This window comes from Lepidothrix coronata, unplaced genomic scaffold (assembly GCF_001604755.1).
Source record: "Lepidothrix coronata isolate B3197 unplaced genomic scaffold, Lepidothrix_coronata-1.0 Scaffold76, whole genome shotgun sequence".
Classification (NCBI taxonomy): Eukaryota; Metazoa; Chordata; class Aves; order Passeriformes; family Pipridae; genus Lepidothrix; species Lepidothrix coronata.
This window is the reverse complement of record NW_016690256.1, coordinates 3,615,746-3,629,291: the sequence shown is the minus strand read 5'-3', so window position 1 is coordinate 3,629,291 and position 13,546 is coordinate 3,615,746. Positions and strand designations below refer to the sequence as shown.

The 13,546-nt window shown below is 40.1% G+C and overlaps 1 protein-coding gene across 12 annotated transcripts in view; it reads left to right on the top strand.

Annotated features, from left to right (window-relative positions):
• The window catches only part of DLG2 (discs large MAGUK scaffold protein 2), a 997,608-nt gene that overhangs the window by 351,593 nt on the left and 632,469 nt on the right, over window positions 1–13,546 (top strand). The window lies entirely within an intron of this gene.

Below are 13,546 nucleotides of genomic sequence, written 5' to 3'. Positions count from 1 at the left end.
TTGTTTTAATTACTTAAAAATTCATCTGTATTCTTTAATTTCTATCCAGAGCTAGTGTCTAGGTCAATACCTGGTAGCAACAATATGATAACCACCACATCTATAATTCAGAAATATCTCTAGAAACCTCTGGATGACCACAAATCCATCAGTTCTTTTGGTGATTTTTTTCTGAATTGTACAGTACTTCATTTACAATCATTCCTTAAATGACTTTCATAGTCATCTATTCCATAACAATATATTAAATAGAGGAAAAGAGGACATAACATTTTCTCATTATTCCCATAAAGGAATAAGTTACTTAACTGAAAAAAATGTAGCTGAGACTCTAAGTAATGTGGTTCTTAAGAACCAACCCTAATCTCCACCATGAAGTGATAAATGGTTGCTAAAGGCTAAGTAGATTATCCTAGGAAAGTCTCCTTGAAAGTCATTTAACAGCTAATCATATGTTAAGGTCAAATATTACCAGCTTCTCATAGTGGAGAAGTAGACATCCTGCCTGATTTTCCTATTCTGAAACAATTTTAAGAATGTCCAAATTCAAGGATTCTGAAAATGTCCCCTGAGAAGTACCCCTTCTCTGTCACTTTCCCTGATTTTGATTTTATCTGAATTTGATTTGGCCAGTATCTACTCCAAGGACAAAAGAGGCCTCAAATATCTGGGAGAAAAAGGGCACATTGTTTTCTTTTTGTTTGGCTCAGGTGAAGCCTGACTGTAGCACCTCTACTGCTCCAAAACAGTTTTGCAATATGGTTAAGGGGGAAAAAGCATGGAACTCTGGGATACCAGGGCACACAAGTGGACTCTGTTTAGTCTCTAGTTCAGTCCATCTTCACTTCTTCAGTCTCCTTAAGCTCTATACTAAATATAACCTGAACATACTTACTTACTTCAGTGTGAAGACAACCTGGGATAACTGTCCTGCAAATTTTAGGCAACTCTGTGAGGGAAGTCTACAGTTTGAGGAGGTGATTTGGGCAGTCATGGAGGAATGGCTGGCAAAACTGGTTTTCCTTCTTAACTCAATTTTCCACACTCCAAAATATAGTCATGCCTCAGGAAAATCATATTTCGTAACAAGAAGCTGAACACTATACAAGAGTGTGATTGTATCATAATACGTCTTGAAACCTATTTTTTTCTTTTCGTGAATGAAAGCGCTTTCCTTCCAGAGTGGAAAGGAACACATGAATGTAGGCAAGATGATGAGTCACAGCTATAAACTCTCTCACATGCATAACATTCATGAGCATGAAGGTCTGACTGCAGTCAGCATGTGGCTGCAGCTCTTGTAGGTGTGCACAAGCCAGCTGGGGCATTGATAATGCTTTTGCTGAGGCAGTCCAGCAATGAGCATAGGCTGCAAAACCTGCTCAAGCAGCGATGCAAGTTTTGGGTGGCCAGCCCTCACTGAATGATAGTTCCCATGTATATGTTGCTTTCTATACTTGGATATAGGCATCTTATCTCGCCAGATTGTACCCGGTTTTTCTTGCACTGTAGTGATGACTCTGACTGGTACAACTACATTTTCTAAGGTTTTGTTAAAAGATATATTTGACAAGTATTTTGGTCCAGACAATATACAAGTAAGAAGCAAATGGGAGTTCATGACTTTGCAGAGCTGTGAAGTGGGGCAGGTGGACACCAGAGAAAAGGGAAGTGGGAGTGGGAGAAGAAGGATACTACTTCATCCATTTAACAGCAAATGACAAAATTCTTCACCCATTTTCCAGATGAAGGAAGGAAATACGTAGTTTTCACATTATAAGAAGCTTTTAAAATGACATATTTAATCAACAAAGTAACCTTAGGAATCTGGACAGGAAGAGTGGCATTTTCTGTCTTTGCTGAGGTGGAAGAAGGAGCTGGAAGACCTGCCAGAGTTAATGAAGATCAAACAAGCCATTGCAGCCAGCTAGATTGTTGTGTAAAACCATATTAAACCACATGGACTTTTCTGTCACACTGTGAGCTGGTCAAGGCAAAGATGGTTGGTTATTTATTTGTTTATTTATTCAATTTACAAGATGCTTTGGTCAGCACACTCCCTTAGGGCACGTATAATAAAAACAGTGCGTCAATTAAATAGTGATGCTTACAACATTGACAGAATGCCTAACAAAGGACTTTGAATTCCTTCAGGCCTGTCCCTTTGGAGAATTCTCAGCCTGTAGCTTTCGCACATCTGGAAGGTTTGGAGGGAAAAACAGGCTGCCTGAATATATGGATGTACCTTGAAGGACAGTTTGAAGGACAACAGGAACTTCAGCTGTTGTCTTACAGCTGTAAGACAAGAGAATTCTCCAGTTTGAATCCATACATGAGAGAAACCTGAGATTTTAAAAGCTATTTATGTATCTACAATCGCAAGTAGGTACTAGTGGGTGTTCTTACTTGCCCTGTTTTTTAAGTTTAATTCCAAACTTGTTCAGCCTACAAGTAAAAATCCCATGAGGTACCAGACTGCATCTACCTAACTTTAAAAATCTGGGTCTTGGTAGAGCATTGCTACAGCATCAGCACACTGGGAGAGAGTCAGCCTCTGAAGTCTCTTTTATAGCTACTTGGCCAAGAACACTTAGAGGTAAAAACGTGCTCTTTATCAAGCATCTGCCATAGAACAAAAATATGGCCTGAAATAAACCGAACAAACATCCCATACCACTCAGTTAACATCTGCTTCCAGTTAGGTGGCATGCCCCACATATCTTCCTGTTTGCTATCTATGTTTCCCATTTTCTCTGTTTTGTAGGGCCAATGCAGAGTTAGAGTAGCCAGTGGCCATGGAAAGATAAATGCCACACTCAGGACAACTGTCCTGTTTTCCTAATGGCGTTTTTGTAGGATGCTGGTGGATCCAGACAGGGTGTCCCATCTTGTCCTTCAGTTGATGCAGAAAAAGTGGTCCTGGGGAAGAAAACTTTTATTTTCCCTCTCAAACCGTGACTCTCTGCCAACAGGTCCACAGGAATCCATGGGGAGGCCACAGGAAAGAGACTGTCTAGATGCATAAAAAGAAGTTGAGTGAGAAAGTCTGATTAAACCTGACTCTAGATTTTTCTTCTTAGATATCTTTAGACATAAAAACCACCATTATTCTAAGGCTTAATGATTTGGGGTGCCTGCTTTTTGGCATTTCCAACTTGAAATGCCCCTGAGGTTGGCTTTTAAAAACAGATGTTCACTCTTATTTACAAGTGGATTACAGAGATTCTATGCTGTCAGAGTCAGACAAACCTGCAGATGTTCTGCACCTACAAAATCAGTCCAAGAGCCTTTTGGTCCAGGCACTCTAAAATCATGGGCTACTTCTGCACCAGGTGACATTACCTCAACTTATTTTCCATGCCTGTAAAACCAGAGGGATGATGTTTAATTGTGCAAAAGGCAGTTGCAAAGCTCAATTAGCTAATACCTATAAAGTGCTCTGCACACATCCAGCACAACTGCTGCTGGGTCGTAGTACTCCCCTTACTCGCCATGCTCAGTAGGAGCACTGTTGCTTTAAAAAGGGAGCTTGTCCAAGCTCTCCTCCTCCACTGGATCTAAGATGGATGCTCCTGCTGCAGCACAGCCTGTGAGCAGACTTTGCCCAGCCTGCTTTTTTTGTTTTTCCTGGAAGCTTGCTCCAGACAAGTCAGCTGCACTGCAGACTGAGCAGAAGCAGGAGGGCAGCTCTCCCCAGGTAAGCTACCACTGCCCCAAAGCTGCTCATTCCCATACCTGGTCAGGGCAGCACCAAGGATGCTGCCATCCTGAAAATTATGGTCCCCTCCGTCCATCTCTCTAGCTGACTCAGAACAGCTCTCAACCAGGCAAGAGTCAAACAGCCCTGGGCTTGGGCTCTCTTACATTCCTTTCCTGACTGACTGGCATAAATTTAGTTACAGGGAGGACAGGGAGACTCCTATTCTGCAACCAAAGCTGAGCTTGTGCCTGTTCGTTTGCGTTAGCATCACCTCCGTGGAGGCACTTCTGAATGGCATGGGAGCTGCCTGCGGCACTATGGTCCTAGGGCCATGCTGGGCCTGGCAGCAGACACTTCAGTCCATAGTGAGGAGGTGGTCTTCAGTCACCGCAGAGGGCCAAGGGGTTGGCTCAGAAGGGTTCTGCAGGTTCTTGTAGGCCTGCAGTCACGGGGAGAAGTTTAAGCTGTGTTGGCTCCTTTCCCTAAGAAACACATTGATTTTCCACTAAGCTCCTCTTCTTTGAGGCATTAAAAATGTCATCTTTAACGAATTGCAAACTGGGCACTCCAGTAACTCTCCAAAGTTTCTCTTTATTTCATCTTATTATTCCCATGGACCCTTTGGAGGACACATTCCCTCTACATAGTGTCATTTTAGGAATGTTTTTCTTTTCCCCCACCCTGGAGTGGTGGTGCATTGGAGGTAGGAGACATTCCCAACCAACACAGAGCTGTAAGTGTGCTTTTCCTCAGTGACTTCAATTTACAGGACTGTTCTGCTCAGTCAACAGTAACACACCCCACTAGTACCCCCCAACTGCCAGGACAAAGAGAGCTTGGGCAGTGCTATCAGGGTGAAAAATCCCTGGCCTGGCTTTTAAGGGCATTCTAGAAACAGAAAGGTGCTGTAAAGGGATATTGGTCAGTGCTGACCAAGAAGAAGCAGAATAGGATTGTTGCCACTAGCCCTATACTTCTCCCTGGACATGCTCCAGCAGAGAGGGTCAAGCCAGAACTGTGAGCATCAAGGGAGAGCGCTGTGCCTGAGACTGCCTGGTTCAGAAGCTCCCATGAATGAGAGAATTGATAAGATTCCCAGGATTAAACTCTCTTCTTCCCCATCTTTTTTTTGTGAGCCGCAAATCTTTACAGCTTGTATTTAAAACCATGGTGATGGGCATCAGCCCATGGAGGCAGAGAGAAGCTGCTGTCTGTGCCACAGTATTAAACACACAAAACTGACACCCTTCCAGCTTTCTCTGGGTTTCACTTTTCCTTTCTCACTGTGAAAAACTGGTCAGGCTACAGAGCAAGATACACAGGAACTGCTGAGAGAAGAAAAACTCTTTCAGAAACATTTTTCTTCAGCCAGTTGGAATTTCTGTATGGGATGGAGTCAAGGGCAGCTCCACCTCCAAAAAGAAAATCGTGGGCGTTGATGTTTTTTTCCTTGTTGACAATGGTTATTTCCCAGATGTGGGATGGATATATCTAACAGAGGTTAGATTGCAGGATCTGCAATATCTTTTCCCCAAATAGGGGGATCGAATGTCTCCAGTGTGTCCAGAGGAAAGATCCATGGTCTGTCCTAAGAATGGTGGGGTTAGAAATGCCAGCCAAAGTAGATACTGTCATACAGATGTTTTTGCTACAGTTTTGATGGAAAAATTGATGTAGAATTTAGCTTTGACCACAACTATATCTCTTATGTGTGAGTTTTACTTGGTTTGTTTTTAGTTTTTTCCATGGGATGGGAATTTCATAGCTGACATTGAATACTAAAATCTGTGAGAATAATGGCATTTGCCAGAAATGAACACAGAATTTCGTGTTAAAAGAATCTGAGGAAAATCACTGACAATCTTCCTGACTGATGAGAGAATGCTCACTTTTAACAGGAACTGGGAAAATCAATACATTTATACATAGAAAAAATTGGGAAAAATGAAAAATTAAAACATCTGGTTAATCAGGACTTCCTTCTCTATGTGTTAGGGAGAATTTCTGAGCAAAAGAAAAGCAACACAGAGGAAACCTAAGGTGTTTTCCTGCTTCTAGCACACGTGGTGTCAGCCTGGGTTCAACTCTGACATGAAATGTGTGTCTGGCCCTCCCAACCAGGATGCCTGCACCCTTAGCCAGAGCAAATCTTGAACACAATAATATGGAGCAAGTAATGTAAGACTTTACAGCATAGGATTTGATTTTAGGCCCAGTCCATTTATTTATTTATTTATTTAATTTATTTAGTCCATCTGCAATTGTAGTTTAGTTTAATTATGTCATTCAGGATATCAGAATTTCTTGCAAAGTACTAGTAATATTGTGAGAAATTCATTTCTCCAAAGTGCCAAAAAGCCCAACCTTCCCATGAATTGTGATGCATCATCGGTTTTATTTTTACTTCTGCTTTCATCAAGCACTTTTTCTTTATACTTAATATTCCTCTCTAAATAGGAGTACCATATAACACAAGAAGTGAAGGCTAGTTTCCGGTGGTTCCTCTTTGGAGGTTCCAGCAGCAGTCTGAATGTCTCACTACTAGAGATGATAGTATAGATACTGGTTTTCCACTAGAAGCCAATTATGGGAACCACATCTGAAAATTGATTCCAGGCCCCTATGAAACACTTCCAGGAAATGGTCAAGGTAATAGTAATGATTTTTTTTAGTTTTATTTGGTTTTGATTTTATGATTTCTTCTGTCTCCTAGCTTTTATTTAGATCATAATAGGATTTCACGTATAATCTTATAAGATAGACTCCTTACTTTCCTTCAACTGGGTATAGTCCCCATAGACTTCCCATCTATATGGGCCATTAATGATCTCCAGAATTTTAATTCTGTGTGATCTAAAGGCCTTGAGTATATGTACCTTCTCAGAGGTACCTAGAGACACATTCCTTGAAAGTGGACTCCCTGTTTGAAACTCTTTTTGGGGATGTTATACTCTGTGCTCCGGCTAGTCTAAGTTCCAGGAAGAGTTGCTTCAAGTACTTTTTATTGAGGTCCATATCCTCTGACCAGAAATTGTCAGAGGAATGGCACGTGTAAAGTTCCACATAAATAAATGTCCTGAAAGCAGTAACATGAAGTACAAATATAAAGTGTTTCATGTAGTAAAGGATATCCAATTGCAGGAATATCAAATGTGTATTGATTAGCCAGGAAGCAGAGAAGGATGGAATTGGGTAGAAATGAATCCCAGAGTGAGTTTCAATGAAAAATGGGAGGCTATTGCAAAGCTAATGTAAAAAACTTTGACTATATTTAGAGAATTACTGTAAGTGAGAGATGGGACGAATATTTTGCAGGGCAATGTCACAGTTTGGATGCACACTTTGAGAGGGATGGAGAGATTTTAGAGGAAAACATCAAGGACATTAAGGATTTAAGTGTATAAGCTAAATTTTGAAAGAGTTAAGTAGAACAAGGTGGGATAATCAATAATCATCTTCAAATATATAAAAACTATTGGTTTTATACTGTTTTTTGACTGAGATCTATTAGGCTACAACTTTTCATTACAAAAAAGAGACTAGTTAGAGAGGGTGCAGAACTGGTTTATAAAATCATAAGTGGCATGGAAAAGATGAATAGTTAACTATTCCTCATTCCTTCCATTGTAGAGAGAGATGACAACGATATCAGGAGCAAGACTCAGAATAAAAAAAAAGAGAGAGGTTGCCATATAATTGGAAGGCCAGAGGAACTCCTCACCAAAGAATATTATGGAAGTAGAATGGATTCAAGGGGAGACATGAAAACAAATGGAAAATTACTACCAATTCCTACTGCTTCTTACTGAGGGAGTCCCACTTGCACATAACAGGAAGGACGTGCGTGCACAGTTGGTTACCATGTGGAGGACGGTGGCCAGGCTTATATCTCTATTCAATGCATATCACAAATATGTGCATGGTGCAATAACTTCAGCACATTGACATAACTGAGCTAGATAGTTTCATGCTAGCAACAGTGTGTTAACACAAAATTCCATGTAGACTAACCCCTCTTTTGCCCCAGCAAATACTGAAGCTCTTAGGCCTTGTTGAGCTGTAGCATGCAGTGGCTAAATTGATCACTTCAAGCTCATTTAGGTGCATGTGTATTACACTATAATCACTTGAAAAAATCAGTACATCTGCATAATGACATTCAAGTGGGGCATATATTTTCTGAACATGCTGTGTGCATGTTTCCACTCCGAGTCAGCAGGATCAGGCCTTTAATTTGTCATAGAAAACCTTAAAAATTCTAATACAAAGTATAAATAGGAATCTTCAGATAAGTAGAACTGTTTTGTATCTGTTGAGGACTGGCAGCAATATACTTGCTTTTTTTCTTCCAGCTGATATTTAATTCAAGTATTTTTTATCCTCTCTTTCATATTTCTCTTTTAACTTTTTACCTGGCTAGAGAAGTTACTTAAAAAAACTATATGCAGTTGGTGACTTTGTAAATGATTTAACAGATCAAAATCATTTTCATAAATAATTCAGACAGTTTTTCACTAGTTACAAATGTGAACTATGCTGGTAATGTAGCACTTTAGAATGTGTAAACACTTATGAACATGAGTACTTTTTGTAAGAGTATTCCCATTAACTTAAAAATCACTGCTTATAGGATTGCATAGTTAGAGATATGGGCATTTAATTGAAAGGCATTATCTCCATCTTCAGGTGGAGAGATTGAGTCATATAATGTTCTCCAAGCTGCCTACCACATCTGAATTCTTGATACATACAGTTTTTTAGAGCATCCGATCTGTCCTCTGCCTATCTATCTGCCTCTATCAAGCACAAGGTGCTTGAGGAGAACTTTCTATCTGCATGAGTTTCCCATGTCTTTGTCAGCTCCAGGTGAAGCAAACCAACTCTCCACCAGCAGGGTCTGCTGTTCGCAGGAGCCACCTGGCAACTCATTCCTGTCTATATATAGCGATTTGCGAAAACCAAGTCAGCTGCCATAAACCACCATGTGAGATGTGGCAGCTGCTGCTCATGACAGTGGAATAGATGGGTCCCAGCAGTCACAATGGCATCTCACAGAAGTGACAAATTTGCCTCTACCCAGATGTCCCTGGGGCTCTCTGTTCCAGCTCCACCCCAGTGGCCCTATTCTTCTCCTTCTTATGGCAGGACTGACCCAGACTTTATCTACTTCTTGAGCCTTTGGACACAAAAAAAAGTTGCCTTATTCCTATTTCTGAAAGTGGAAGTGAAAATTTAATCTCGTATTTCCCCTTGGTACCAGTTCAAACATAGGTTTGCATCAGGTGTGGAAAGATGACAAAATAGGAGCTCTTGAGCCAGTATCTTGTGACTGTAGGGTCTTCCCTGGGTAGACGTCAGTGATGTGCGCTCACAGGCCAGAGGGTATGACTGTATCCTGGGCTGCATCAAGACAAGTAGGACCAGAAGGTTGACGATGTGATTCTCCCCAGCTACTCCACTCTGGTGAAATACCACCAGGAGTACCGCATCCAGCTCTGGGATTCTGAAGGCAGGAAGGGCATGGACCTGTTGGAGCGAGTCCAGAGGAGAGCCACAAAAATGATCAGAGGGCTGAAATGTCTCTCCTATGAGGAAAGGCTGAGAGAGTTGGGATTGTTCAGCCTGGAGAAGAGAAAGCTCCAGGGAGACTATTGCAGCCTTTCAGTACTTAAAGGGGCCTATAAGAAAGGTGGGGACAGACTTTTTACCAGGGCCTGTCATGACAGGGCAAGGGGTAATGGTTTGAAACTAAAAGAGACTATATTTTGACCAGATATAAGAAAGATTTTGTTTTTTCCCAATGAGTATGGTGAAACACTGGCACAGGTTGCCCAGAGAGATGGTGGATGCCCCATCCTCGGAAACAATCAAGGCCAGGTTGGACAGGGCTTTGAGCAACCTGGTCTGGTTGAAAATGTCCTTGCTCATTGCAGGACTCTTGAACTAGTTGAACTTTAAAAATCGCTTCCAACCGAAACCATTCTATGATTCTATGACAATTGTTCCAAAGGGAAATGGATTTTCAGGCAAAGTAAGCCCAGGCTTCTGATACTCACCAATAGACAAATATCAGCAAAATAAAGGCTTGACATCTCCATTCTACTCCCCAAAATGACCAGCTCACAGAAAGTGTAGACATAGCTGAGGTCCTTGAAATGCCCTAAGCATGGTCCCTCCAAATGACAGAACTGCTGTAAATACTTTGGTTTAGAGGTGTGAGACTGTTTTGTTCTTAAGGAACATGTGAGACAGTTGTGTACAATCATTTCTATTTTGATGGGGGATCTTTCAAGTTTGCTTTCTATTTAAATTTTCTTGTTCCTTTTGTATGTGCTGCCTGTGGTGTGACAAGCCTTTTCCCTTTTTCTTTCATCTAATACGAGTCTTTGAGAAGACAACTTCTCTTTAATCACTGTCAGAGACAGGTTTAGTTTTTAGGAGGCTTGATTAGCATTCGGGGACTTCTGAGAACAGCTGCAAAGAAAGTGATTTTGAATTCTAACATAAGATTAGAAGAAAGTTAACAATCATATAGATTGGCTGAGGGTCTATAGATAATCATGATCTTCTGGTATCTAATGTATGTTGTAAGGGTTAGTGGAATTTTTACTGGTATAACAATGGAACAAAAAGTTCAGTAGTGAAAACAGGGAAGGAGAAATGCATAAATCTATACTATAGTACCAGAAATTAAGCAGTTTTCTCAATAGAAACAACAGAGAATTAAAAAACTTAAAATCGTAATAGATTTTAATAGGGTAGATACCTAAAAACATCTTTGTTACTCTCTAGGTCTTTTATTTTTATTTTTACTCATATTGATCTTCTTGATTCTCACATAATATTGGTAGGTGCAAGACTAAGTGTTGCTATTTGAACTAGCTCCAATGCTGGAGGGTGTATATACACATTAGGTGAGGAAGTACCCTGCAAACATGATCGTAATACTTCCTGAAGTGTAACTCAGTTGTTCCAAGTTAATTCATCCATTTCCTCAAAATAATGCACTGTGAAAGGCGGACATTGTTGGAAAACCTGGAGCTGAAAGGTTGGCAGCTTCCAGAGAGGCTGGTAGAGCAGGAGAAATCTTAGCAGCTGAATAGCCAGTGGCTGTGATCAAGTAGTTGGATCAATGCATTCAAGTCCAAAGAAAGCTAGTGGACTCAAAAACCTGAGCAGATCTGTGGACTCTCTTCTCATACAGTAACACCCACGATGTATTTTCTTCTGCGTATCCCATTAGCGCAAAAATGTGAACATAGATTTTCCAAAACCATTGCTCTTGCAGTTTGACTGTGATTTAAATGCCTTTCCTGGCAAGCAGCAATTTATTTCTGTGTCTGTGATGAGTGATGTTGTAAAAAAAAAAAAAAAGATAGAGAAGGATTTCTGAGAAAATGTTTTCTTATGGCATTTTTCTATATGTGTCTGTCACTTAATGGAAATAAATATCTTGGCCAATTGCAAAATGAGTAGTTATTCAAATCTGTCATTGGAATAAATCTTTCTTTTCTGAGATTTTCCCAAATGACTGTGGGTCAGGTAACTGTTTTTCATCTGAAAGCAACTATTAGTTTAGGTGTGAAGGGATGAGTTTCGTGCCTGGTGCTTGGTGTTTGGTGCATCTTAACACTGAAACGAAATCACAGGTGAAACCTGTTCTGGTTAAAAATCTGCAATAGTGGCAGGGACTGGGGAAAAAACGGTAATTTTAACATGCTCCCTTTTGAGAGCACAAGCCAGCTGAATGCAGACAGATCCAAGAGGCTAACTGGCTTATTGGCTTTCCCTTCTTTGAAATCTGAATTTGAAAATAGTGTAGGTGATTTTAGTTAGACCCTATACATATTAATTAGAAATTAAATTTGTGTGATTATGAATCCAGTTTTCAATCAGAACATTGTGTTTAAAACATAGAGAAGTACAGATGCAATGCATTCTTCTATTAGAAATGCTAATGATTAGTACAGATTGGGAATTACTGATCACTGAAATCTCTAAGATAGGTGGATATTAGAATAGCCAAAATAGTTAAAAGCACAGCTTTCTGGCATTTTATAGTAGTGTCTCCTAAAAATATTGCTATGTCACCCTCATCCCAAATTAATGCTTCTAAGGCCAGTGATGTAGTGTGCGCACACCTTAAGGTAGCACTGTGATTCATGTTTTAATGATAGTGGCTGCTGGCTGTAACTATGGAATGTATTGTCATGGAAACTACACTTTTCTATATTTACACCAGTGCTGGTTATGCGAGAGACAGTACTTGAAAGAAAATCTGTATATAGCTTAATAACAAGATAGGCAAGCTAGGAATAAACAGATCAAAGATTCAGCAATGTTACAGCTGGTGTTTGTCACCACAGTACATTTCTAAACAGGCTCAGTCACTGTTTCAGGTGATAACCAGCACAGTGAGTCCAAAAGAAGTGCTGCTGTGATGTCACTTTGGACTCACAGGTCAGACAAACTTAGATTATTGAATAGCTACTGATGGGCATCCACGTAGTGAACTCCCATGGCATATAATGCTCATGTCCAGGCTGATAAAAAAAGAAGTGTGAGTTGAGTGAATAGAGGACACTGGATTGAAAGAGCTTATTGTTTGCAAAAAATAAATCTTCAGAAATGGAACTGGGTTGTAATTCTAACTGCAAAGCAGTTCTATCTGCCACTTCCATCTAGAAACTACTGTAATTTTACTGAATTTGGGTTCTTGTGAGCTGTAAGTTTAAAAATAGAGAGTGAGAAACAATAATCAGAAAATATTATACCAAGTTGAAATTTAGCCACACACAGAATTTGGTTAAAAAGAAAGTGTATGGTGCAATAGTAGGATCAAAGCTGTTCAAGAAACTGGTTCTTTTATGTTTTTGAACTTTGCAAAGCAAAGGTAAGTTATACTGAAGAAATTCTACTTCAAGTTTAGATATATGCATACATGCAACACACACACACATATCTATATTTACATAAGTATAAAATCTTAATAGAAGAGGTTGGCTACGTATGGGTCTGCAGTCTCAGGCAGCTCTTTTTAAAAATTCTATACTATTCACCCTCTCTACTGCTTGATCTGGCTGCACACAGAGACCTCCATTTGCCATTTTCTCTGTTTTGTTGTATAACATATTTCTGTACAGAAAATTGTTTCAGTTGTGACTTAAGAACTCACTTGCAATTGCCAGGGAGACAAGCTGCTCTCATTTCTTTAGAAAGAGTTTCTAATTTGATGGGCAGAGCTTAGTGAGTCACAGAAGAGCAGGGTCAGGGCATCATGAAACAACTGCTCGGCTTACCTTGCTATCAGCTGTGGAATCATTGAGGACATCACTTTACTTTCTATATCATAGCCTTTTCATTTTATATTTGTGTGCCTGCCATGACCAAACCTAAAACTGGGGGATATATTAATCCAACTTTTGATATAAATAATCCTCTTAAAAAGCACAGCTAGCGATTTGCTCATCCAAGTGCTTTATTATGCATTTTCAGCTAGTGTTGCTTTAACTGAAGGAGCAGCGACAGCTGTAACTGAATCCAAACCAGCGTTATGCTTCCAAACTTCTTTAATTATTGCATTTCTGGAATACAGCAAGGCATTTGCAGGTTGCAGGGTAGTACTACTAGATGGAGTCATTAATTATATTGCCTCAGAGTTTAAAGAGGCTTGAATTTTTAGCTTCGCGCCGTAGCATTTTCTCTGTAACTTCATATCTTTATTCAGTGTCTCCTGCAATCCTTCAACCTGTCTATTTGTAAATTTGTGCCTGGAGAAAGCTCTCATGTGGCAAGCCAGGATTGGATAAATGTTGCTTGTATTTCTCGTATTGCATACTCCCAGCA